We start from the raw sequence: 26,524 nt of genomic DNA, 5'->3' as shown, positions 1-26,524 counted from the left end.
TGTGCTGCCTTCTGAGAATCCAACTCCAAAACTGGCTTTAGCTTGAGGTTTGAAAGGAAGAACAAAGAGGCAGAGATGGAAGGACAGGAAGAGGATATTTAACGGGTTCTCTGACTGTATGCCATGCGGTTTATTACGGGGTTCTATTTGTACTTTATGTAATTGTCATCCTAGCCCTGTGAGGCAAATAGTCCATCCCCTCTAGAAAATTAAGACTTAAAGAGGTTAAAGAAACTTGACCTAAGTCATACAGTTAAGACCAAAAAACAAACAGAAAAAGGGATCTGGGATTGGAAATACACTTTTAGACTCTAGACTCTCTGGCCTTCTCTGTTGTTTTCTGGGTGCAACATGACACCCTGGAAACTTTAGTTAAGTCACAATGATCCAATTTCTAACAAGGACACCAGAAGAGAGCAGGAGGCGGGCCTCAGTCCCCTCTGTTTGGCATCAGACCCAGTGGTCTGAGGCTGGGATGCACAAGAATGTGATAGTGGTGAGGGAGAAACACACCTGATGGGGTGTTGGAAAGACAGAGGCATGGGTACTGGGAGGACAGGTCAGCTGCAAGGTGGAGGCCTGCGCAGTGCCAGGGCATAGAAGAACAGCCTCCAAACAGAAGAGGCAGCAGGGAATGGCTTGGGATGCGGGGGGATGTGGCTTGGTACAGGGCAGGGCTGCGTGGGAGCAGAGAGGATTCTGCAAGCTGCCCAGCCTGCATCACTGGCATCCTGAGAACAAGTGCAAGCAGAGAGATCCGGCCCTTCAAGAACCACCTACCCAGCCGCCCCCACAAAGATATTGCCCAATGCCAAGTAGAAGCCAAGCAACAACCAATTTGGGCCCCCGGATGATGAGCCACTATCTCTGGAGCATAATGCTGGCCACCTCTGACAATTACCTTCCTCTAGCTGCAAAGAGAACCAGGGAACTGTTTGTATTGTCTGCAGTGCTTCACATACAGTGCTGGGAGGTGCGATCGCACTTCCCTTACCGGTTGCTAAGCATATAGTTACTAGGCGACGGCATCAAGATGATGCACAAGGCTGGAGTTCCAGGAGGTGTGTGTGCACGCCGGGAAGAGCTGGAAAGCAGAGTGGGAAGAAAAGGGGGTTCTGTTGATTTTACCTTGACCGAGGGGTCTTGGCAAGTGAAATTTAGGAGAGCCCTGTCATGCAGAGGAAACAGGGCAGAGACCACGGTACTCACGCATGGCTGGAATCAAGTAAAGAAACATTTGAGTATTTGTAACATAGGAAAAGGGCCAGATTTGGCTTAAAGCTGCTCCCCAAGAAGAGTATCTCAGAGTAGACAGACTTTAGGCATCCAGTTTCACTGGTTTTCAACTTTGGGGATATTTCTGTTTTTTCCCATATGTTACTCAGTTCTCATTTTATCTGGAGGTCGTTTTATTTATCTGGAGATTGTTTTATCTGAATTGAAAAGCACCGTGGGTTTGTGAAATGTGAGGCCTCTCCAGGTCCACATTGCTAGGGTATGATGCTGTTGAAACCAGAAAAATGGGCTGCTTCAGAGAGAAGGAGCTCCCCATCTCTGTGGGTGTTTAAACAGACTGGACACCTGCTTGGCATGAGAGCTTCTTGGAAGAGCAGCTTTGAAAGAGAAGCAGGGGAGGAAGGCAAGAGGTAGTGGGGTCAAATGCATGAGAGGTAGAGATATACTGATTGCAGAGACTAGGTAAAGTCAGCTTGGCTAGATGATGCTAAGATAGAATGTTCTGGCTGAATTGTGTCCCCCAAAATTCCTATGTTGAGGTCCTAACCCCCAGTACTTCACAATGGGATTGTATTTAGAGATGGGGTCTTTAAAGTGGTGATTATGGTGGGACCAATAGGGTGGGCCTTAATCCAGTATGGCTGGTGTCTTTATAAGAGAAGGAGAGTAAGACATAGACACACACAGAGGGATGACCATGTAAGGACACAGGCAACAGATGGCATTTGCAAGCCAAATAGAGAGGCCTCAGAAGAAACCAGCCCTGCTGACACCTTGATGTTGGACTTCCAGCCTCCAGAATTGGGAGAAAATAAATCTGTTGTTGAAGCTGCCCAGTCTGGTACTTTCTGATGATAGTTGAGCAAACTAACCTAAGAATGGCCAGGTACAGTGGCTCATTCCTCTAATCCCAACATTTTGGGAGGCTGAGGCGGGTGGATCTCGGCTCACTGCAACCTCTGCCTCCTGGATTCAAGTGATTCTCCTGCCTCAGCCTCCCAAGTAGCTGGGATTCCATGTGCATGCCACCATGCTTGGCTAACTTTTTTTTTTTTTTTTTAGTAGAGATGGGGTTTCACCATGTTGGCCAGGCTGGTCTCGAACTCCTGACCTCAAGTGATCCACCCACTTTGGCCTCCCAAAGTGCTTGGATTACAGGCATAAGCCACAGTGTCCAGCCTAGCTATGACTTTTTAAGATGGCAACAGAATCATTGATCCAGAAGTGGAGAGCCAGAAATGCACGACATCTGAAAACCCACCTCATGCAAGGAAGAGAAGTAACTCTTGATGTTAAGCCTAGATCAGGGGATAATGGGGTGGGTAGCTCCCCATCATTGAGGGCTGTCAAACTGCAAAACAGTCATCATTCTGGGCTATTGCCAAGTGCAGTTCAGCACCAAAGGAGCGTGAGTTTCAGATAGTTTGGCTCAGTGAAAGAAAGAACCTTCCAGCCATGCGTTATCCAACAATTGGAATGAGGTGTTGGGATGAAACATTCCCAACAGGTGCTCAAGGAAAAGATGACCTTTCTCCATGAGGAGGAGTTTGGGCTGGATGACTTTTAGTGGTCTACCCACTTTTCCCCCAAATAATTTGTTGTTCAATGGGGATATTTCTGGTCCTTTGTGATGTTCCATTTTTCTGTGATGAAAGGAGACTGCTCATCACTTTCTCCATCACTCACAGCAGCATGAAGAGCAGAAAGCAACTTTTATTTCTCTTTCAAGACAGTGGCTCTGTTGCCCAGGCTGGAGTGCAGTGGCACAATCACGGCTCACTGTAGCTTCAACCTCCTGGGCTCAAGAAATCCTCCCACCTCAGCCCCCTGAGTAGCTGGGACTACAGGTGTGTGCCACCACACCAGGCTAATTTTTGTCTTTTGTATTTTGTGTGTGTGTGGAGACAGGGTCTCGTCATGTTGCCCAGGCTAGTCTTGAACTCCTGGTTCAAACGATCTGCCTACCTCAGCCTCCCAAGTGCTAGGATTACAGGCATGAGCCACAGCACTCCACAAAGAAAGTACTTTTAAGAAAACAGAGTGAAAACATGGATCCACATAACCTCTTTTATGAGCTCTTCCCCGTCTGCAAATGGAAAACTGTAGCTCAAAGAGGGCGAACTACCTGTAACATATGCCATAGTCCTGAGCAACCAGACTTGTAGCTGAATCAGCTTCTCCTTAACTTCAAAATTGCAAGAGGGAATGAGGAACATCTGAGTAGGAGAAACAGCTCTTCTGGCAGAGGGATGAGACATGAATCTTTTTTTGGGGAGCAAGGAGTTTGGACACCTTTGGTCTGGTGTCTCAGACAGGCTCAGTCACTTTGTAGCCAGTGGTGTGAGCATCTCCTGCTCCTCTAAGTTCCTCTCCATGGCTCCAACCCCTTACTGTGGCCTCCAGGATCATGAGGTCCTGGTCTCCTCCATGGCAGCTGCTAGATCTGGGGCATGTATACACATTTTGACCTGACTCGCCTTCCCATTAATGTCATAGGTTTTGTGTGTTTTCCATGCCTGGAATCACCCATATGTCATAGAAGCTGCCTACCTCTCATCTCCTTTGATCAGAAAGTCAGCATAGAAGTTCTGCACAAATAGGTTACTGGGTCCCATCATCCAAATGTCATATCTGCAGACTGGGGAAGGCAAGTACTTCCCAGAATTCACAAAGAGAATCATCCAGACCCCACTCCTGGCTCGGCTTGCCTTTGCAGGGGAATCAGGGGGATTCTCCAATAGAGGTTGTTCTCCAGGCCACTAAGCCCCTCACTCAGAGCAGCCCCACCATTCCCCAGGGACAGGCGGGTCCTCGCTATGGCCCAGATGTCAACATGGGCAGCTCTGCCCCAAGGATGTGGCATGTGTTTAAACACATATAAAAGATGAAGAGGAGATGGTAGCAGAAGTTCTCCTAAGAAGAAAACTATTTAGAAACGTGTGCTCACTAAATCATTGCAGTTAGAAGATGAGGCCCGAGGAAGCTGGGGTGGTATAATTTGTTCATTGCTCTGGGAAAAGAGGGAGAAATAAAAGCAAGGAGGAGGCCAAAGAAGTAGTGGAATGGGAATGCCCACATGATCTGACCCTCTCCCTAACACTTTTTGAGACAGAGTCTCACTGTCTCCCAGGCTGCAGTGCAGTGGTGCCATCTCGGCTTAGTGCAACCTCCCGCTCCTGGGTTTAAGCGATTCTCCTGCCTCAGCCTCCTGAGTAGTTGGGGTTACAGGTGCCCACCACCATGGCTGGCTAATTTTTATATTTTTAGTAGAGATGAGGTTTTGCCATGCTGGCCTCAAACTCCTGACCTCAAGTGATCCACCCGCCTTGGCCTCCCAAAGCGCTGGGATTACAGGTATGAGCCACCGTGCCCGGCCTCTCTCCCTAATACTCTTCTTCCTCCCTCCTTCCTTCCTCCAGGAAAAATCGTAAGTGTTCTGTATGTTCTGAGACTTCTTGGGGTCATTGGTGAAGGGGCTGAGTTGTGTGTCCTGGAGTGATGTGGCCAAACAAGACACAACAGTACAGAGGTGGCAGAAGCACAAGGAAGTGAGTTTACACCTGGTGTAGACAGACCAAGGGAGCCCCAGGCTGAGGGACTGAAGTTCCTGCCAAGTGCCATCAAGTGGACGAGGGGTGGGGTCCTGGGTGACCTTAGTTATCTATATTTCTTTCTTCTAGTAATATATGCCATCAATACAAGTAACAGCTACATGGATTGAATACTTATTACATGCAGCACACCAATGAATGCTAAGTGCTTTATATACATATGCTTATGAGCTCCTTTTAATCTTTGTAATATCCCTTAAGGAAAACACCGGGGTTGTCACCCGTCAGCATGCAGGAAAGCTGAGGATGGGAGGGGTCAGAAGGTGCTGAGGTCACGTGGCTGGGAAGTAGAGGGGCCACACCTTGAGAAGCCCTCGCTCCTAACCCTTGGGACCTGCCTTGCTGATATAGCGTGAATAATTGTGTGCAAACCAGATATTCGTCCTTCTCCACAGTGAGACATATCGCTCCAAATTTAAAAGAGCAATAATATCAGTTCCAACCTCATGCTGGGGAGGGGAGGTCTTGGGGAGAGAGAAGTGCGAGAGGGCGCACGAATACATGGGCTGAGGGGTATGCCATTTCCCTGAAGAGTAAAATACAGGCAGGAACTGAGTCTAGGAGTCCTTTCTCCAAACTTAGTGCATTTTCCTTTAGTTACAGCACTGATGAAAAAATTTTTATTTTTTTATTTTTTATTTATTTTTTTATTTTTTTGAGACAGAGTCTCGCTCTGTCGCCCAGGCTGGAGTGCAGTGGCGTGATCTCGGCTCACTGCAAGCTCCGCCTCCTGGGTTCATGCCATTCTCCTGCCTCAGCCTCCCAAGTAGCTAGGACTACAGGCGCCCGCCACCACACCTGGCTAATTTTTTGTATTTTTAGTAGAGGCAGGATTTCACCGTGTTAACCAGGATGCTGTCAGTCTCCTGACCTCATGATTCGCCTGCCTCAGCCTCCAAAAGTGCTGGGATTACAGGCATGAGCCACCACGTCTGGCGAAAAAAATTTTTTTAAAGGAGAAAGGCCAGAAGGCAGGCAACATGGTAACAGTGAATGAATAAGGTAAAGGTTGAATGGGGTTGTCAAGAGCACCTCTGCGGCATTGGGCTGAGACTGGCTGAAGGTGCATTCTGTGAGCTGAGCATCCCCTCCAGGGTGACGTGTCATTAGACAGGTATAAAAAAGCAGCAAAGGGCAGTCATTCCCAGACAGGTATCTGGAACACTCCACAGCTTTGGGGGCTACTTGGGGTCCCCAGGTCAGGGGACTACATGTGCCTGGAAAACACCAGTGGCTTCATTTCAAAGTCATTTGTGACTTTCGTAACAAAGTAAAAGAGCAAGACCTTGAGTCAGGCTTGAGGAAGAGGAACCATGTTTGGAAGTGATTTGAGAGGGGAAGGGAGCAGTGGGAGGGCTTGGCTGTATGTCAACTGAGAGATCCAGAAGAAGAAGGTGGATCTGGAAGATGTACAAGAACGAGCAAAAAATAAACAAACAAACAAAGAAGGATCAATCATAAAATGAAATTCCTGAGGCTGACTTGGATGTCAAAGCCCGCATATTTTTTGCCTGAGGAAAACATTCTTAATACAGCTCTGGGGGTGGTAGTTCCCTGAGCGATGCTAATTAGTAATCAAATTATTTTCAAGGCTGATGAGCACATCGGACCCTGGCACTCGGCCACATCAGCTCAGGGGTGGCTTCACAAACGCCTCCTCCTCCCCATCACCCAGGCCTTGGTAGGTGCGTTTCGAGAGCTGGTGTCCAGCAAGGGCCAACGTAAACAGGTCTCGGTTTGCCTTGGTTTGTTTTTCAGGCCCTTTTCACTGCAATTCAGCAGATATGGATGGAACACGTCTTCTATGTGACCCACTGAGGGGGGATACAGGTGCCAGGACTCCATCCTCAGGACTATAGTCTAAGTGGGGAAGGCACACGTCCAATGAATGATAAAATAAGGTGGAAGGAAAGTCCTAACAGAGTCAGGAAGAAGACTGTGGGATCAGAGGAGCATGGACGGAATGAACCCGGGGTGCTGGGAGAAGGGCACGGCAGAGGTGGCACAGGGGGAGGGTTCGAAGGAATCTGAGAGCTGGGAATTTAGGAAGCCTGGGAGAGGCAGTCTTGCCTTCGGAGAACACTGGGAACGAAGACAAAAAACTGGGGAAGCCAACCAAGTCATCAGGGTGCCGTGGGCAGGAAAGGAAACATAGTCGTTGTTTCAACCAGGGTGGGCACCAAAACTATTTTTGAAGCATTAAGAACAAAGCAGGCTGGGCTCAGTGGCTTCTCAGGAGGCTGAGGTGGGAGGATCATTTGAGCCTGGGAGGTTGAGACTGCAGTGAGCTATAATCACACTGCTGCACTCCAGCATGGGCAAGAGAGTGAGACCCTGTCTCAAGAAAAAAGAAAAGAACAAAGTAAAGCAAAACCAAAGAGAAGAAGAAATGACTGCCTGGGCACAACAGCAGACAGGCACAGAAGTGTCTCAAAATCTCACCCGTGGAGTAGAGGGTTCTGATACACACCCCTAAGGAACGGAATTGCAGAGGTGCTTGAGGGTACATCCCTGTGGGGGACCTCCACTGCAGTGGTTCTCAAAGTGGGGTTCCCAGGCCAGCAGTGTCCACATCACTTGCAACCCTGTGGGAAGTACAATTCTTGCTCTCCCCAGATGCACTGTGGCAGAAACTGTGGAGTTGGAGCCCAGTTTAAAAGCCCTGCAGCCAGGTGGGGTGGATCATACCTGTGTAATCCCAACACTTTGGGAGGCTTGTCTTAACAGGAGGATCACTTGACCCCAGGGGTTCAAGACCAGCCTAGGCAACAGAGCAAGACTCTATCTCTATAAAAAAATATTTTAAAATTAGCTGAGTGTGATGGTGGGTGCCTGTAGTCCCAGCTACTAGGGAGACTGAGGTGGAGGGGATTGCTTGAGCCTGGGAGGTAGAAGCTGCATTGAGGTATGACTGTGCTATTGTACTGGAGGCTGGGCAACAAGGCAAGACCCTGTCAAAAACAAAAAAACACACACAAAAAACCCCACAGCCCTGCAAGTGATTCTGATGCCACCGACTCCATGCTATGCTGAAGGACTGCCCGCCTTGGTCATGACACACACCTCCCCTCGGAACACTCTCCACTGAAGTGGCCACATCCTGGGGCCAGGGAGTCCTCCACTCACTCAGCTGTTTTGGGAGTGGATGAGCTTTTGTGCATCTTGTTCTTATCTGAATCTCTCTGATGCCCCTCATTTCCACAGATATCAGAGACCGTCCCAAAACAAGCACTTTTTCCTTGATAATCTTTTCCCTAAAACTTCTCTGCATCTGCACAAATGTTTCCGGAGTGTGAGCTCCGTATCCTGACATTTGCTAGATCATGATTGGGAGACAAAGGGGCACGAGACGGGGGCCCGCCTTTCCTTCATCCCATTTAGCAACACATGTACTTGTGAAAAATAATTTTATCTCAAGAAAACATGTGCCAGGCATAAACGGATGGTATAGCCAAGAGCTCTGGGAGGAAGGGCGCTGGGGGAGGTAGAACACGAGGATGCCCTTCCCTCCACCACAGCGCCTTCTAGTCCTGAACATCCTCTGTGTGCCATCATTCCGATGGAATAGCTGAGCCCAACTGTTGGGGCAAAAATAGCTGCCAGGCCACCCCCTTGCTCTCCAGGTAGGTATCCCCTTCATCCGTCTCTCCCTTTGCACCTCTTGCTGACAGCTGGCTGGTTCTTACCCACCTAGCCAAGCCCTGTCTGTTTTCTCTGCCCCCCTCCCCACTGCACATATGCAAACAGCAGCAAGAGGCAGGAAGTGGGTTCTTCCTTCACCAGCCCCGCTGGCCAGCGGCCAGTGTGGACAGCTTCAATGCCCGAGCAGCAGCCGGCAGCCTGGGCCATGCCCCTGGAGGGCTGGCACCTCCCACTTGCTGCACCAGCTCAGCCCTGCCTGCAGCCCTGGCCACTCCCCAGAAATGCCTGTCTGCCCATGCCCAGCCAAGGCTTCTCCATGCTTGGTGCAAGAGCTCCTGTGGCCTGGGGCCAAAGTCTTCTTTAAACAAAGATCGGACTCTCTTCCCTGCTTAAAAATTCCTGCAACTGTCTATCCTATCCTATCTATCCTATTGCTTCCTGTCACTGGAGAATGATGTCCATCACTAAGCCACCCGGATCAAGGGTCTCTATAGCATTCCCGCCTTATCTCCACCATGCTCCTGCTAGATCCAGCCACCCTGAGATGTTCCAAGCTTCTCAAACATGCCCCATTGCTTCAGTGCCTTCTTATTTTTGCATATGCTGTACTTTCAACCTGTAAAGCACCTCACCTCACCATGCTTTTTCTGCCTGGCACGCTCCTATCTTCTTCAAAATCCTTTCCAGCACCACCTCACTATGAAGCCTTTTGGGCCTCCTCTTGGTAAAGTTGGTAGCTCTGGCCTTCCTGCCTCCATGGCATCTGCTCCACTGTCATGCAGAACATCTGGTCTCACTGCGGCTGCCTGAATTACTGTTTCATCTTGAGAATAGTACCCCTTGTTCAAGTCCAAAACCACTCATGCCTTGCATGGTACCTGGCTCATAGCAGGTGCTAAGTGATGTGGAGCTGGGCTTTAGATTCACCATGTCAAAGCCACCAATTCTGCATTCTCAAAAATAGGAAACATGGCTTCAAGGAAGCACATAGACTCATTCCTTGCAGATGTTTAAAGCCAAAAGGAAAACAGCCACCTGCTAGGATAGGTGAGACTCTGTCCTGACTGACAGGCACAGAAGAAAGGACTAGGTGTCACTGTCACTGGAAACACTGGGATCCTGCCCAGGAATGGACTAACATTCTACAGAAGGGATCTGGATGCTTCTCTGATAGATGCTGACCTGAACTCCTAATTCTGAACCTGCGTTCCCCCATCAGTAAAGGAAAGGAGTCCAGGCCATGTATGTCCACACTGCTGTGTACTGTCCCTGGCCCTCTGATTCCCAACTCCAACCATACACACTCGAGTCAACTATGCCGGAGCCTGCCTGCTATGTTACCACCCTGCCAGTCTTTCCATTGTCCCAACTTCTTCCCTTCCCGGGGTCTGAGCCTTTAAAGGTCATCTCTCAAGCTTTTCCCATGTCTCTGTGCCCATGTCAGGCCACAGCTTCCTTTCTTATCTTCTTGCCCGATATTCTTCCTCTTTCTCTCTCTTACCCCTAACTCCAGAGTACCATTTGCCAGCTCACACATTTTCTTAAGAAAGGACCAATGGTAAAGGATGGGAGGGGGCTGTGTCTCTGTGCAGTAGGTGGTGAGTGTGGCCACTAAGATGGATCAGACTGTCTCACCCCAGAGAAGGTAGAAGGAGAAACCTCCAGGGCCACCACACAAAACACCAGCAACCCAGAAGCCTTTGTGCTGATGGAAAGAGCAATGAAGAGCTGGGGAGCCCACCCAAGAAAATCCTTGTTATCAGGTCACAAGCCTAACAGTCCCACTCTGGTGACTTACAACTCTCGACCAAGGCCTGCAATCACATCACTTGATGTCTGAGTTTCTCAACTGCCTCCAGGACGCTGCGCAGCCTTACTTTCTTCCCATTTTAAAGGAAGATGATAAAGATATTCCAGGTGACAGAAAATACAGTGTCTTGTTTCCAATCTGTAACTGCAAACTTGTTTTTTAAACAATTTTATATATGGTTCCATAAAATGTAAATTAAAGACCAAGGCTGATTTACTAAGTGGGGATTAGAAAATCCTAAATAAAGAGGGAAAGATTGGTGTGGTTGCTTGGTTGGTTTACTTGCTTGCATTTCCTCTTTTGTTCACTCATTCATGAGTCCATTGTCCATTCATCCATCTACTTATTTTTAAATATCACATTTGCTTGAATAGGAGGTAAAGCTCTCTACTTTCCCAAATTATCTGTCGGAAAGGAGAAAGTTTATATCCAAGCCCTTACAGAATCTTTCATGTTATGGGTTGCTTTCTCAATTATCTTATTTTGAACAACAATATACTCTTTGGGAAAAGTATTAGCACCCCAATCAAGGCTAGTTTGGGATGCTTACAAAGGTTACTTAAAAGAATTGGTTTTTATGAAAAAGCAACCACCATACTATAACATAGATTCAGCAATTTTTCTTTTTAAAAATTTTTTCTTTCTTTCTTTCCATAGGTTTTTGGGGAACAGGTGGTGTTTGGTTACATAAATAAGTTCTTCAGTGGTGATTTCTGAGATTTTGACGGACTCATGCCACTGGAGCAGTATATACTGTATCCAATTTGTCTTTTATCCCTCACCCCCCTCCCACCCTTTCCCTCGATTCCCCCAAAGTCTATTGTGTAATTCTTAAGCCTTTGCATCTTCATAGCTTAGCTCCCTCAGCAATTTTCCTTGAGGGCATAACCTTAAAATTTCAAGTGCTAAATGTTGTAAACAAACCTTTAAAAGATCATTGTCTAAAAAGCAGTGTACTGAATGGTTATATTGTTGACATAAAAAATAAATACTTCATAAAGGATTTGAACAGACAATTTTTCCCAAGAAGACATACAAATGGCCAACAAGAACATGAAAAGATGTTCACTATCATTAATTATCAGGGAAATGCAACCAAAAACCATAGTAAGATACTACTTCATCCCCACCGGGATGGCTAACATCGAAATTACAGACAACAACAAGTGTTGACAAGAACATGGAGGTATTAGAACCAACAAGTGCTGCTGATGGGAATAAAAAATGAGGCAGCTGCTGTGAAAAACCATTCAGCAGTTCCTCAAAATGTTAAACAGAATTATCACAGGACCCAGCAACTCCACTCTTAAGTCTATAGCTCAGAGAAATGAAAACATATGCCTGCAAAAAAACTTGTATGTGAATGTTTATAGCAGCAGTACTTACAATGGTCAAAAAGTGGAAACAACCCAAATGTTTACTAACTAATGAAGAGATAAACAAAATATGGCATATCCATACAACAAAATATTACTCATCAATAAATATCAATCAAAAAGAAACAAAGTACTAATAGATGTTACAACATGGATGAAGTTTCAAAACATTGTGCTAAGTGAAAGCAGCCAGTCACGAAAGGCCACAGTTTTGTACGATTCCATTTATATGGAATGACCAGAAAAGGCAGATCCATAAAAATAGAAAGTAGATTAGTCTTGCCAGGGGACGGGGGAGTGGAGAACAGGGTGTGACTGCTTATGGTACGGGGGTTTCTTTTTGGAGTGACAAGAATGTTCTGCAATTAGATAGCAGTGATGGAGGGCCAGGCGTGGTAGCTCACGCCTGTAATCTTGGTACTCTAGGAGGCCAACGTGGGAGGATCACTTGAGCTAGGAGTTCAAGACCAGCCTGGCCAACATGGTGAAACCCCATCTCTACTAAAACATACAAAAACTGGCCAGGCATGATGGCAGGTGCCTGTAATCCCAGCTACTTGGGAGGCTGAGGCAGGAGAATCACTTGAACCCAGGAGGGAGAGGTTGCAGTGAGCTGATATTATGCCATTCACTCCAGCCTGGGCAACAGAACAAGACTCTTGTCAAAAAAAAAAAAAAAAAAAAAAGCGGTGATGGTTACACAACTCTATGAATACACTAAAAATAGTTGAATTGCACGTTTTTGAAAGGTGAATTTTATGGTATGTGAATTGTATCTCAAAAAAATACTATTCATCAATAAGTATCAATTAGCGGTTATTAAAAAATAAACTGGCGGCGGCGGGGGGCGGGGGGACGCGGGGCTGAGGCAAGAGAATCGCTTGAATCCAGAAGGCAGAGGGTGCAGTGAGCCGAGATCGTGCCACTGCACTCCAGCCTGGGTGACAGAGAGATACTCTGTCTCAAAAATAAAAAATAAATAAATAAGTAAATAAACTCCTTTTGGATCAATATGAAAAAGCCAACTCTCTTTAGACCACAGGGACTATGATGCGTGCAGAACATGAAGAGCTGATGCAGAAAGGGTTCTGATGACAAGAAGGACACTGATGTCAGAGATGGGAGTGAACAGTTACAATGTTTCCTAAACTGGGAGAGTTGGGGGAAAGCAGTATTTAAGTTAATGTATTGTTATTAGCATGTGATTGAAAATGTATCGCTAAAATAATCTATTCAACATTATCCTATAAAGTTTACATATGAAAATAAGCTTTTTAATTTTTTTTAGCAGCCCTCCTTATTGGGAGAACAGAACTGCCTTATGTCAGGCACACATTGTACGTACCCAATGCCAGCTGTGTGTCAGGCACCAGGCCGTGTCCTTGGGATGTAACAGTGACTGGTTCTTTCCTCAACAGGGCTTATGGCCTAGTTTGTCTGAATTAAAAAGGAGCTCAAGGTTGAGGTCATTTTTATGAAAGGTTTGTATAACGGATGATAATATCTTATAAGAGATGTTCTTAATCTTTTGGGGTCACAGGTGCCTTGGAGAGTCAGATGATAGTAATGAACTTTCTTTCATAAACATATGCATTTTCTTCGTGGTGAGAATTACACATCTTCTTTCAGGGAGTTCAAATCTACAGCCCCTCCCACCACTCACACATACATAAACCTGCCATGCCCCAGGCTGGACTTCGACTTCGAGATTGTTCTTTTCCAAATCCATTTGCACCTACAGCCATTCTCCAGCTCCCATGACACATATACAATGAGCACCTCACAAGCCTGAGACCTGGAAAGAATTCCAGATGACCTGCACCCCAGGAGATCCGTGGAGGGGGCTTAAGGACCTGGTAGGTACCTCGTCTTCTCACTTCAACCCTGGACAGGAATATTTTTGCCTGGTTTATATTGGGCTCTTGCCTAAGATCTGCTTTGAAGAAAGCTTTGCTAAAAAGTCCCCACACCCCCTGATTGCACATACAAATAAAAGACAGGAGGCTTGAACAGGCTTACCCAGGGGACGCATCCCATAGCATGTGGTGGGATATGAAGGAGGCAGCGACTAGCCCAGGGCTTCTAGGCTTAGGGCAGCTCCTGGGCCCTCTTCCAGGGACCCCCAGGGCATGAACACATGCTGGGGCTGAGTGTTCAGTGTTGGGTGCAGAAAGCATTTTTCTTTTCTCTCTCTCTTTTTTTTTTTTTTTTTTTTTGAGATAGTGTTTTGCTCTTTTTCCCAGCTAGGCTGGAGTGTAATGGCATGATCTTGGCTCACTGCAACCTCCGCCTACTGGGTTCAAGCCATTCTCCTGCCTCAGCTTCCCAGGTAGCTGGGATTACAGGCCTGCGCCACCATGCCCGGCTAATTTTTTATTTTTAGTAGAGACGGGGATTCTCCATGTTGGTCAGGCTGGTCTCAAACTCCCAACTTCAGGTGATCTGCCCGCCTTAGCCTCCCAAAGTGCTGGGATTACAGGCATGAGCCACCGCACTTGGCCCCGAAAGCGTTTTTCTATACAGAGTCAAGTAAAGACGGGGAGAGGGCTCAGAGGCTGCACTGGTGACAATGCAGATAAACAAGGTGATTGTTGACCAAGTGTTTGCAAATCTCGAGCTTCCTAGGGCCAGAAAGCTCAGAGTCCAGCAGCCATGGCTATGTCTGTGTACACTGGAGGTCAAAGTCAAGTTACTAAACACTGTCAGTCTCTGCCTTGTAAATCTCTCCCATTTTCCTGGAGCATTGCACCCTCTGCCAAGGCAGCCTAACTTCTTTCCTCCTCCCCGTCTTTCTCCTCTCATTCAGCCTGGCCTAGTTGTACTCAACAGCAGGAGGAGGAGAGAAAAGGGAAAGGCAAGACTCACAGAGATTAGAGAGAGTTAGGAGTGGTTTAGTAAAGAAATGATGGAGTTCCTGCCCTATACTGCTGACTCCCTCTCTCTGGGCTGTAGGAAATCTCCGCCTTCAGGACAGGCAAGAAGGGCATCCTAACCACAGGGCAAGAATTCAAGAGACTTGGGATGTGGCCCCTATTCTAGTTGCAACTGGCTGTTGCGACACCCACTGCAGGGAATGAGGAAGTGCTGTCTGGCTCACTCCCTGTGAGCCAGGCATGAGTGTGCAGGGAGGGAGGGATCCCTTTTCACAGGCCCAAGGAAATGCAATTTTCTGTCCTTGGAATTTGATAGTATAAGGAAGAAGGACAAAATAAAAGGCATCTCCCTGCTCTGGAGGAATGTAGCATCAGGTTGAAAAATAGATTCTGGGAGATCCCAGGATGCAAAGAAGCCCAGAAGCTGCCATGGGGAGCTCAGATGTCCTCCAAAAGGGTGGGTCACCAACTGAGCCTTAAAGGAGTAAGTAGGACTAGTGAAGCGCATGGGGCTGGCATTCCAAACAGGACACAGGACTTGAGCAGAGGCTTGCTGGAGACTGGGGAGCACACCAGGCTGGCTGGGGCTTCATTTGGGTATGGGGAAAGTTTAGTTAGAAGAGTGGATCAAGGTTGGATTATGGGAGGCACTGAATGGTAAATTTAAGGGGGCTGGATTTGTCTGCTGGCATTGGGGAGCTTCCAAGGGAACCAGAGATAGGACGAGGCTCTTGCGTAAAAATATGAAGCAATATTAGGTAATATGATTTGGGTCGGAGTAGGGGCCATAGAAACGGGAAGGAAGGAATGAAAGGCATGAAGAAAGAATCTACAGGATTGAGTGATGGGCAAGATATGAGCAGAAAAAAGTGGAGGCGTGGAAAGAGGGGAGGCAATAGCAAGGTTTCTGACCTGAGTGTGTGGGAGATGAACAACCCCATGAAGAGGAGAGAAGCCAGGAGGAAGAAATGGTTTGGCATAAGAAAAGGAGGAGTTTAATTTCTGAGATACAGCATTTAAGAAGACAAGCTCCTCAAGTGGGAATATCTTACAGACTCTTAGAAGCGAGGGCTAAGGGAGGGAGGCAGGGTCCTGGGAATCATCACATGTGGATGGTCACCGGAGACATGATGGAGAAGGGGCCTGTGGATCTAAGTGCATATTCCTAACTTGATACTTCAAGGTGCTGCCAGATAGAGATTGAGACAGGTTTGGCATTTAACACACTCCTAGCAGAGGGGAGGCCCAGGGGGAAGCAGCCAGGCTGAGAAACAAGAATATGGAAGACAGAGGTGAAGAGGAATGGTGGGTTCCTCATGGATGTTCTCATAAGTTCTATATCTCTCAAATTCATCAAAGAACCAATTTCAACTCAGAGAAAGTAGAAGCCTCCAGGGGATGCCTGGATGCTCCACAGGACCGCAAAGCATCTGAGTTATGCAATTTATTCAGATGTGTGAGGCCTGAACTATTACAACACTCTCTTATCTGCTCCCATGCGAATTCAAGCTCTCTTCACTCTCATCCACTCTACACACCAGAACCTGACCCTCGCACCTCCACCGAAGTCAGCATGGTCAACAGCTCCTACTGCCTTCAGAATAAAGCCCCATGGCTGTCTGGGACTTCCAGAATAACTCCCAAACACATTGGCCTCCCTGTCCAAGCCTTATCTTCCATTCCACCCCCATCTCTGATTGCCTTTTGCCACTCTTGGTTCCACCCAAAATGAGTCACTCAAACCACACCTCTCCATCTCTCTGCTGTTATTTATACGCTTCTTTGACTACAGCCACCATCTCAAGTTCCCACAGTGTATCCTATCTATCCTTTCAGAGCTTTGCCAAATGCCATCTCCTCCAGGAAGCATTCCCAGAGTCCATAACCAGAAGGAATCTCTGCCCTGCAATCTCATAGCACTTCATGCCTCTTTTAGGGCACATTATTTACCTTTAAGTAACTTAGAGTTAAATAAATATCTTACAGTTCTTTATCTTCATGTACTGCCTCCCCTACCATACTATAAACTTTGTGAGGACAGATATAATTCCTCAAATTAGGGGGAAGAAGTGGTGGTTCATGCCTGTAATCCCAACACTCTGGGAGGCCGAAGCAGAATTGCTTGAGCCCAGGTGTTCAACACCAGCCTGGGCAACATAGCAAGACATCGTCTCTACAAAAATTTTAAAAATTAGCCAGGTGTGGTGGCATGTGCCTGTGGCCCCAGCTACTCAGGAGGCTGAGACCAGAGGACTGCTTGAGCCTGAGAGGTCAAGGTTGCAGTGAGGTGTGATCGCACCACTACTCCAGCCTGAGCAACAGAGTGAGATTCTGTCTCAAAATGAGATAAAAAAATTGGGGGAAGAAAAACTGTACCCTGAGAGTAAAGGGAGTGATGGGGAAAAACATGCAACAAGTGCCTAGAACAAATTACAAATGAGCAAAGTAAGTCTCAGAGAGGTTCTATCACTTGGCGATGTCAGACAGGCAGAGTATGACAGAGTCGAGAGTCAAACCCACCATGTTCAGATCCCAAATTCATCACTTTTCCTGGGACAATGCCTGTGATATTTTATGGGGGATTTTCACACAGTCAAGTATTTCTCTCCATTACCCTATTAGGGAGGCAGTACCAATTCTTCATCTTCAAATGAGAAAAGGAAGGCTTGAAGAGGAAAGAGATTTAGCCAATGTACCCCAGTTAACAGGTGAGAGAATCTACACCAAAGCCCAGGCCTCCTGCCCTCTGACTCTCTTTCCTCTTGCCCAGGCTGAAAAACTGCCTGAGCTTCTGCCTCTAATGAGCTGGGGGCTGGGATTCAAGCTTGCAGTGAGCCACTTGCAGCTGTCTTGGTTGGCACCGCTGTCTGCCAGCCCCAAACATGTGCCTAAATAGCGGAGGGGATGTGACCAGATGCTGCTGAGAGCCTCTGCAGAGGTGCAAAGTGCAGCAGCATCAGATCTCTCATAACCTACCTGGGGTGGGACCTGGGGGCAGGGACTGTGTACATTGAGCTGGGTGAGAGGGGTTGGGTTTTGACTCCAAATACTCCCAGAGAACACAGAAAAGCACTTGAGGTTCCCAGAGCAGTGGGATGGACATAGTACATTAATTTAGAAATCAGAAAATGGGCCGGGTGTGGTGGCTTACACCAGTAATCCCAGCACTTTGGGAGGCTGAGGGGAGTGGATCACCTGAGGTCAGGAGTTTGAGACCAGCCTGGCCAATATGGTGAAACCCTGTTTCTACTAAAAATAAAAGAATTAGCCAGGGATGGTGGTGGGTGCCTGTAATCTCAGCTACTCAGGAGGCTGAGGCAGGAGAATCTTTTGAACCCAGGAGGTGGAGGTTGTAGAAAGAAAATAAGCCAGGTGTGGTGGCATGTGCCTGTAGTCTTGGCTCATGCCCCTGCACCCAAGTGAGACTTCATCTCAAAAAAAAAAAAAAAAAAGAAAAGAAACCAGAAAATGATGGTGCTCCAAGTGGTCAGAACCACCACAGGGGCCATTCCATCCCGGGTGAGAAGGGAACCCCCCGAAGAGCAAAACCCAAACTCAGGTCAGAACTCCCAGTAGACTCCTCCCCATCAATCACCCCCATATGCACCAGTGGGACTGCTATGGCTTGTGGGGGGCAGGTTCTCACAGAATCAGGTGCAAGGCCCTCAAGAAAGAAAGGGCATTAAAAGGGGGTCTGCCCCCACAATTATTGGGAGAATTGGTCCAATTTAAAGGAAGACAAATGCAGGAGATGCGAATTAAACCTGGTACCGAGCTCTAAACCCTAGGCGAGGTGGATTCGTTGAGCCCCCCTGTCTCTAGTGAGTGATCTTGCCAGATTCTGTGTGGGTGGATTTCAGAACATAAAAGGAAGAGCGAGAACTGGAGAGGGGGAAGATGTTAGTGAACATAGCCAAGCTAGGAAACGGGAAGGCTTTGCCTCCCGCAGCTATTGGCCATTGCTGATCTTGGTTTTAGTCACACTAACTGGCTGCCTCATAAAAGCAGCAACCACCTTAGTGCTGGGAAAAGGTAAGAGGCCACGAAGACCATGAAATTCAGAGCAGTGTCCACCCGTGCAGGCCGCCTGTGGCCTACCTGGAGGGGCTCCTGAAAATTAAACTCTGCATTTAAACCAACCTGCCCATTGCATCTGGGTGAAAAGTGCGTCAGAACATGCAGCCTCAAGTCTGCTCTTCTTAATAAACTGTCACCATGAGTAATAATTATTCCTTGAGAAATAGCAGAGTGACTCAAAAAGCTGTCCCCTCCCCCTCTGCCGCCCCCTCGCACAGCTCGCAGCTTTGTACACAGTGTTAGGAGGCCCAGAAAGTGAAGCCACCATTTTCTCCTGCCTGTCAGCTCTCTGAACACTTTACATGACCATCTGGACTTCAGTGCCGGATGGGCATTCGTAGACAGTCTCTTTGCTGTCTAAAGAGTTAATTAGGGCTGGCTGTTCCCAAAACACAGTGAACTGAGAGTGGGGCTAGGCAGAAACAAACATCATTGAACACCTGATGTATGCTTGTGAGACAGTGCTCAGGGGAAGCAGCCTGATGCCTCACAGAAGAGGGCCTATAACCTCTGGAAAAATAAATGGTGCTGCCCCGCCAGCACAAGTATGGCCATACGTGTAAAGACACCGGAGAGCTCATACTTATTGGATGCATATCATCTGCCTAATTATGGGACTGAATGTTTTATTGTACTTCGATGCTATTATTATTAAGTGGGTGCATAAGACGCTATTATTAAGCAGGTGCATCTGGCTTGTTGAAATATCGAAATAGTCCATCCTCGTTGGAAATGTCCATGCTACAGCCCTCCAAAGGCCTGTTTCTTCCACCCCCAGACTCCACAAGATGCACTGACGGGGTGAGCCTGGCATGGAAGGGGGCCTCTCTGACGCTGCTCAGAGTAATGGTGGTGTCTGTTCTGTTTGATCTGTACTCAGGTTTTAGTAGCTGTATTTTGAATATCTCTCTAATGTACACTATCTCATGCCACCCTCACCCAAAGCCCTGTTATTGTCTCCATCTTGCAGATAGGAAGCTAGGGCTAACTCACCTACCTAAGTTCACTCAGGGGGTACCAAACCTGGGCTGGAACCCAGGCAGACTGACTCTGAGCGTGAGCTCTTGACCATCCGACTGCTTGGACAGGAAAGGCGTATCAGTGTTGCAGAGTCACCACTATCCCTGCTCTTTCTCCTTAATCCTGGAACTGACCGGTACTCTGCAAGGAAACTCTTCATCCTCAAGCCAGCAAAACTTATCTTCATCACCACACTTTCACCCCAGGCACATTGCAGCTCTGCACCTCTACTCCATCCCCCGATGTGGCCATTTACCTGGGAGGCCAGGGTCACATGGTCCTGAGACATATGGGTCCCAGGCAGGGAAAACTAGAGACTGAGTGACCTACCATACAGGGTAGCCCCAGGGTAGCCTCCCTCCCCTCCCTAGCCTCACCATCAGTTTCCTTTGTCCTAGCAGTATTTGGGGCACATGGAGCTACTGTCATCACTATAGAGAGCTAAGTCCAAGGGACTTGGACTTTCTCCAGGGTCCACTGCATGATGAAACATGGCTGGAGCTGCAATAGGAAGACTCAGGCTGGCACAGGTGGGAGTTTGTGTCTCTGAAGGATGCATAATGCTAGAAAGGTTGCATACAGTCAGAGGCGGTGGCTCACGCCTATAATCCCAGCACTTTGGGAGGCTGAGGCGGGCAGATCATGAGGTCAAGAAATCGAGACCCTCCTGGCCAACATGGTGAAACTCCGTCTCTACTAAAAATACAAAAATTAGCTAGACATGGTGGTACGTTACTATAGTCCCAGCTACTCGGGAGGCTGAGACAGGAGAATCACTTGACCCCAGGAGGTGGAGGTTGCAGTGAGCTGAGATCGTGCCACTGTGCTCCAGCCTGGGCAACAGAGTAAGACTCCATCTCAAAAAAAAAAGGTTGCAACAAGGGCTCCTTCCTTGAAGATCTTCTCTAAGTTGGACACTGCCTAGTCTAGAATGAATTAGGTCCATCCTGGCTAGAGTTATGAGAAGGGCTATGCCTTCTGAACGACCTGCTTGGTCCCCAAACTGCACTCACATCAAGGTTCACTCAATGTGGAATGCTGTTTCCCTGAGAATGTGCATGGGCTCTATAGCCATACTCAGGCAATGACACGTGTCTTTTTATGCAGGACTTATCATAACCTTGATCTTGCAAATATTCAAGACACATGTCCAAGTGCAGGCTCATTTGAATGTTTCATCAGTGGAACACCTCTATCCCTCTCACGCCATAGGGTCTCTCTCAACACCACTTGGGCAAACAATCCAAGGGCCTGGGGACAAAATGTTTATCACAGGGGGATGGGGAGATTTAGCCACTGGAAAGAAGGACCATTTTTAACCTAGCCGTTCCCGCAAGGGAAACACACTTTCCATTTCCTCTTTCTCTTAACGAATTCTTGACTTCCTCTAGGTTCTCTTTTAGGAGGACCCTAATTTGCTGTTACAAATGCTCCCATTAAAGTCAAAATCCAGTTCACAAGGCACCTTCACTTCCTCTATCTCTCAGCGCTACTTTTCTAATAAGGAACTCATCCTAAAACTGGGAATCATGACAGCCAAATTTCATGGCGCATTTGTCTGCGCTGAATATTTTATGTGGATTCTCTACTTTAATTCATTCACATTTCCCTTCAGTTAATTCTACTTTGAGTCACTCTCTGCCCACCCACCATCCCTCAAGAAGAGTGTTATATCTCCACCCCTCGAAGCAGGTCATATGGGAAGGGAGTAGCAAAGCTAAAAACATAATGCAGACTCTCCCCAACCCAAGGGCTAACCCCACAAGTTCTCACTGGAAGCATGAACCCTACTATGTATTTCACCTGAGACCTCCAAGTGCTCACTTGTGGAAGTAAATGAACCCAAGCACTCTGTGGCTGTTGCTTTGCTCACCCCTGTGAAGGTGTTGCAAAATTCAATATGTACTGTGTTTCCTTTAGTACTCACTAGGCAATTTACATACATTATCAGGGATCCTCCCAACCACCTGCACAGATACTCCTGCCCTCATTTCAGAAAAGAGGATTCTGAGGGTCAGAGAGGCTCACCAGTCTACATGGATTTGAACCCAGATCTGTCTGGATTTAATGTTGTTTCTTCTGAGGTACCATACTCCTTCACCTGTATAGATGAATAAACTGACCAAGGAATTGATTTTTTGTTTTTTAAATAATAGGGTCAATCAGTGAATGAGCTCAAAAATAAAATCCAGGAGGAATGGTTACAAGATAGACCTGAGACTGTCCTCAGAGTGCCTGGGCAGTTTCCAGCCTTTACTTCCCAACATTGTGCCAACCTCAGCTTCTCCTAGAGTAGGGTTGCCAGATAAATACAGGACACTCAGTTAAATGTGAATTTCTGAGAAACAGTGAATCACGTTTGAGTATAAGTATGTTCCATGTAGCTCATGAGACATATTTGTATTGAAAAAAAAAAAAAAACATTGAGTGCTTATCTGAAATTCAAATCTGAGTGTCCCGTGCTTTTATTGGCTAAATCTGGCAACCCCTTCCTGCTGGGAAGTCTCCTGCCTGGCTCCAGGTCCCAAGTGTTGCTCCAACAGAAGTTGCCATGGCAGCCTGGCAGGCCTTCCAAAGCCTTCTAGAGCGGTCTCCACTCACCCCTGCAGCTTCCCCTTGCTCCTGCACGCTCTAGGCTCCCAACAAGCCCAGCTACTTTCATTTTCCTGGATGCCTCCCGTTGCTTCCAGCCTCCTGCTGCTTTTAGCCTCCAGTCTCTGCACTTGCTGTTCTTTCCCCTCTTCTCTTGCGCTAATTTCTAGTCATCCTTTAGCTCTCAACTTGGAGTCACTTCTGCCAGGATGCCCTCCTGGCCATTGTTGACTGGCTCCCCCCACAGCCCTCTAGTGCAGGGTTGGATAGTACCCTGCACCTTCCCCTGGCAGCCCTTCCTCAACCACCCTGTATCCCACACTGCCTTGGTAAGCAGAGGCCATGGCACACTCACCTTGTCCCCACACCTTGCACCTGCACCTGGCTGCAGGTGGGAAGCCAGTGAGTGCCTCCTGAATGAGTGACTGCAGACTGTCCCGCCAATGCTGGGGCTCTCCAATGTGACTACTTCCTTCCTCCCTTCTGTCTTTAGTCACTTTTTCATCAGTGTCCTCCTCTCCCTCCCCCAGAGTGGTTGTGAAAGACAGGGCCTTCAGCAACAGTACTCAGGGTGAACAGAGAGCATCCCACGTGGAGGGGCCTCCCAGCACCCACCACTGGGTCATGCCATGTGCACTGCCCCAGTGGGCTCAGACCCAGCCACAGCGCAGCTTCCGAGTTCCTCCTGTCTAAAGCCACCTCTAGGCACAACTTTCTGCTCTTGTCCTTCCACTGGCCCCTTAAATGAGCGGACTTGGATTTTGCTCCCAGTGTGGGGTATAGGGAGATGCCGGTGTCATGTGGCCGAGGCTTAGGGCAGGTGGCAGGGCTTGAAGAACATCACCCATATGCCGCTCCACGCTCACCCACCCAAAGTGGTGCCCACGCGCAGCCTGACAGCAGGCAGAGGCAGCTCCGTACTTAACCCTTGAGTGGCACTCAGGAGGCGGCTTCTCAAGGAACCAGAGTGGCCAGTGTTAACTACACACACATACACACACACACACACACACACACGAGTTCCCCTGTGCCCCAGAACACCCCTGCTTTCCTCCAGCCATGGCTTGATTCAGAAGATGACCTCTCAGGTGCAAGGAGTGGCTGCAGGAGAGTTAGGGTGGGCTGGGGGTGAGACTATGACCCCAGGGGCTGCGGAAGGGCCCGGGAAGGAGCGGGGAGCGGGAGCAGGAACAGTCAGAGGTCTGAGGCAGGAGCTGAAACCCCGTGGCTCCCTAACCTGACCTTTAGAGGCAGCAGCCTGGCTGTGCCCTCACACCTTCACCCCTAGCCTCCCCCAGCCTCCCCTGTCTGAATATGTTGAGAGGACAAAGAGGGAGAAACACCCTATAGTGTCAAATTTACTCCAAAAATAGAATCCCTCTTCCCCGCGGAAGGCTGGCAAGCTCCGGGCGTGTGCACAGCACCCACGGCTCCGATTTCCTGGGTCTGGCCGTTTCTCCGGGAACTCCCAGCTCAGGTGCCCAGGATACCGGAATTGTTGTCCCCAACCCCTGCCACCCGGTCAAGCCTCCAACTTCTGCCGGGCGCAGCGCTCAGCCCTGGCTGGCGGGAGGGACTCACCCAGGGAGGCGCGGACTCCAGCGACTGCTCCTCGGGCCCCGCCAGGTGAGCCGGGACAGCGGCAAGTACAGGTAAGTCGGCTGGGCAGGTAGGTGTGCAGCGGCTCCGGAGGCTGTGGCTGAGTAAAAGGGCTGACAGGTTAGATTCTCCCTCCTCCTCTGAGTTGTTAACCACACCCCTGCTGCTCTCCTCCCCACTTCCTTAAAGGGTGGGGTGTGTTGTCTGTGTGTGCCGGCTCCAGCCTCTTACCATAAACTCTGAAATAGATGCTGCCACCAATTCCCTGAGCGCCGGGCAGACCTGGGGGGCTATCTCTGCCATTCCCCCGGCCGCAAATGGGATCCTTGGATGTTATGTGCCCCTTGTGAGCAGTTAACTCCCCAATTTCTAACATCCCTCCATCTTCTGCCCACTCCACCTGCAGCCTTTTGGAGGCCAAAAGGTGTGTGTGGGGGGCGGGGGGGGCGGGGGGCAGGAAGGCAGGGCGGGCGGGGGAAAAACCCCCGCAGTGGCAAATGTTATCTACATGGTACTCTGAGCACCTGTGTCCTAATCGCTCCATGTCCTAAAGTGGCCCCAGTCCCTTTGCAGGCATGAAAAATCATAAATACCACCAGGGATTTTGGCATGACCGGTCCAGGTCCCTGAACACTGAAGACCAGGTCCCTGAGCTGTGACCAAGTAGGGTCTGAGGACAGCACAAGAATAGTTAGAGATGCTGGACAGCCCCTTCCAGGGGCCTCGTCTCCACATGAGTCCACCTGGCTGCCCAGAGGCTGGTCCCCTCTTTCCTCAGGCCAGTGATATGTGAGCGGGCACTCAAGGGCACTTAGCAACACTTCTTCCCTATCCCTAGGAAAACTCCAGACTTGCTCCTGAGTAGGAGGAGGAAGTAACCTGGACTTAGCATAAGGTCAAAAAGGTGGAGTGTACTCAGCATCACCCTCATCCTACAATGTCCTCTCCAGAGCCCCTGTCCCAAGCTTCTTTATTCTGTGTCCCGTGCAGGATTGGAATCTGATTCCCAGGGCTGCCCTGTTGCACAATTCTAGAGGGTGCTATTCACAATGTACTTTCTGAGAATGGCGCCCCCTGGAGTTGTGCTGAGGAAGCACTCAGTTTCCAAGATTGCACTGACTCCTTCTCATTTCTGAAAAGAAACTGGAGACTTAGGTTAGTTAACAAAGCTAGGAAGTCAACGTTTCTCAAAGTATAATTGGTGGACTACCCACAGCTATTGGCTGGATGCCACTCTGGGTCCACTGAAGATCAGACTCTGCAGCTAGGGCCTACCTGCCCAGCATAGTGCTCACAACCCATTGATGGGCACTGCCAGCCTTGACAGCTGGAGCCCCCCACCCCTTCCCATTCGTGCTATTCACAGATTTGTCATGTTCCCAGCACTCAGCGTCTTGGAGGTAATCTTGGTGACTACACAGCGGTCAGCAGGTCAGAAGGTGGTCAGGTGGGAGAACTTGGCCAGGGGTGGGAGAGGCAAGTCAGACAGAGGTAAACTGAAGTTAGCAGGGAAGGTGTGGGGATGAGGAGGCAGGTAATTGACTACATGGCAAGGACATGGTCAGAGGGCATCTGGCAGTGGGTGTCCCCTCCGTATTCTTGCTCTTGGAAATGAAGTGATGAAGGCCGAGTGGCACAAAAGTTAGATACCTGGGTGAGTTGTTGAGAGTCTGTACTAGGAGGTGGCAGTGGGAACTAAAAGCAAAGACAATCAAGACCTGTTTGAGAAAAGGTGAGTTTGTGTATGCTGCCCCTGTGTGGCCACATAAATGAACTACCATCTTATCTTGCTGGGACCAATTCTGGGAAAGGTGAGTTTTCAGAGGTTTTTGAATTCTTCAGCACTTTAAAAAAAAATCTCCCAAATCTACCTCATAGAATCATAAACCCATAGGTTTTTAAATGAAAAAGACATTGACAAACTCTCTGGGGTGGCCAACTCCGCCATCAGGTCTCCCTAGGTTCTGTCCAGTGTCATGTACAAGCAACTCAGGTGACAAGGTCATGCATTTCTGCCTGTTATCGCCTTTTAAAAAAAACCATCAGAAATGCATCAGGAGCCCTCAAATTCCATGGAAATCCCTAAAAGATACTATCCATGGTGATGCTGTCCATATGGCATAGGTTGCAATAATGATCTACCCCAGTTAGAAAAGAAAAATATTTCCCTTCTGCTTCTGTATCTCAAGCTGACCAAGTACCATGTGGGAGGCCCTAATTGTGGGGGTGTCCGGGGGATGTGTAACTGGATCAAAAGAAGAAGAAAACTATAATGAAAAAGGCCTTTGAACAAATGTCCTTTCAGCTGCTGGACTCTTCCATTTGGATGTTCCACTCTTACCACAAACTCAGGTCTATAACCCTGGTTCATCTTGCTCTTCAAACAAGAACCATTCCAGCCCTCCCCGTCAATGTTAACAAAAGATGAGTCACCTTTGACTCTCCCTCTCCCTCCTTACCCTGCAGCCATGCAATCTCCAATCTCTAAGTCCTGGGAGTCCCCACAAACATTTTTCCTATTCCTTGTTTTCTTTCCTGTCCTATTGACCCATCCTGGTTCAGGTTTTCTTATCTTTTCACTAACTGGAGATCACAAAGGTGGTTGAGCTGGTGATTAACTTTTGGGATGGCATTTGAAACCACAAGAATGGATAAGCTTATCTAAGGCAAGAGTCAGAGACAGCAGAG

The 26,524-nt window shown here is 48.3% G+C and overlaps 1 protein-coding gene across 15 annotated transcripts in view; it reads right to left on the bottom strand.

Annotated features, from left to right (window-relative positions):
• Nucleotides 1-26,524, bottom strand: part of PTK2B (protein tyrosine kinase 2 beta) — a 149,248-nt gene that overhangs the window by 111,207 nt on the left and 11,517 nt on the right. For 6 of the 15 annotated variants that reach the window (XM_063610809.1, XM_063610819.1, XM_063610826.1 and 3 more), the window contains one exon: nucleotides 23,819-23,936. The gene's annotated coding sequence lies outside the window, so the exon portion shown is untranslated. Of the gene's footprint in view, nucleotides 1-22,592; nucleotides 23,083-23,818; nucleotides 24,269-26,524 lie in introns of those variants that run through there. The other 9 variants (XM_063610808.1, XM_055295776.2, XM_063610816.1 and 6 more) reach the window with 7 other exon arrangements.

This window comes from Symphalangus syndactylus, chromosome 10, assembly GCF_028878055.3.
Source record: "Symphalangus syndactylus isolate Jambi chromosome 10, NHGRI_mSymSyn1-v2.1_pri, whole genome shotgun sequence".
In the NCBI taxonomy this organism is placed as follows: domain Eukaryota; kingdom Metazoa; phylum Chordata; class Mammalia; order Primates; family Hylobatidae; genus Symphalangus; species Symphalangus syndactylus.
The sequence above is the reverse complement of the archived record's forward strand: the minus strand, read 5'-3'. Positions and strand labels throughout refer to the sequence as shown.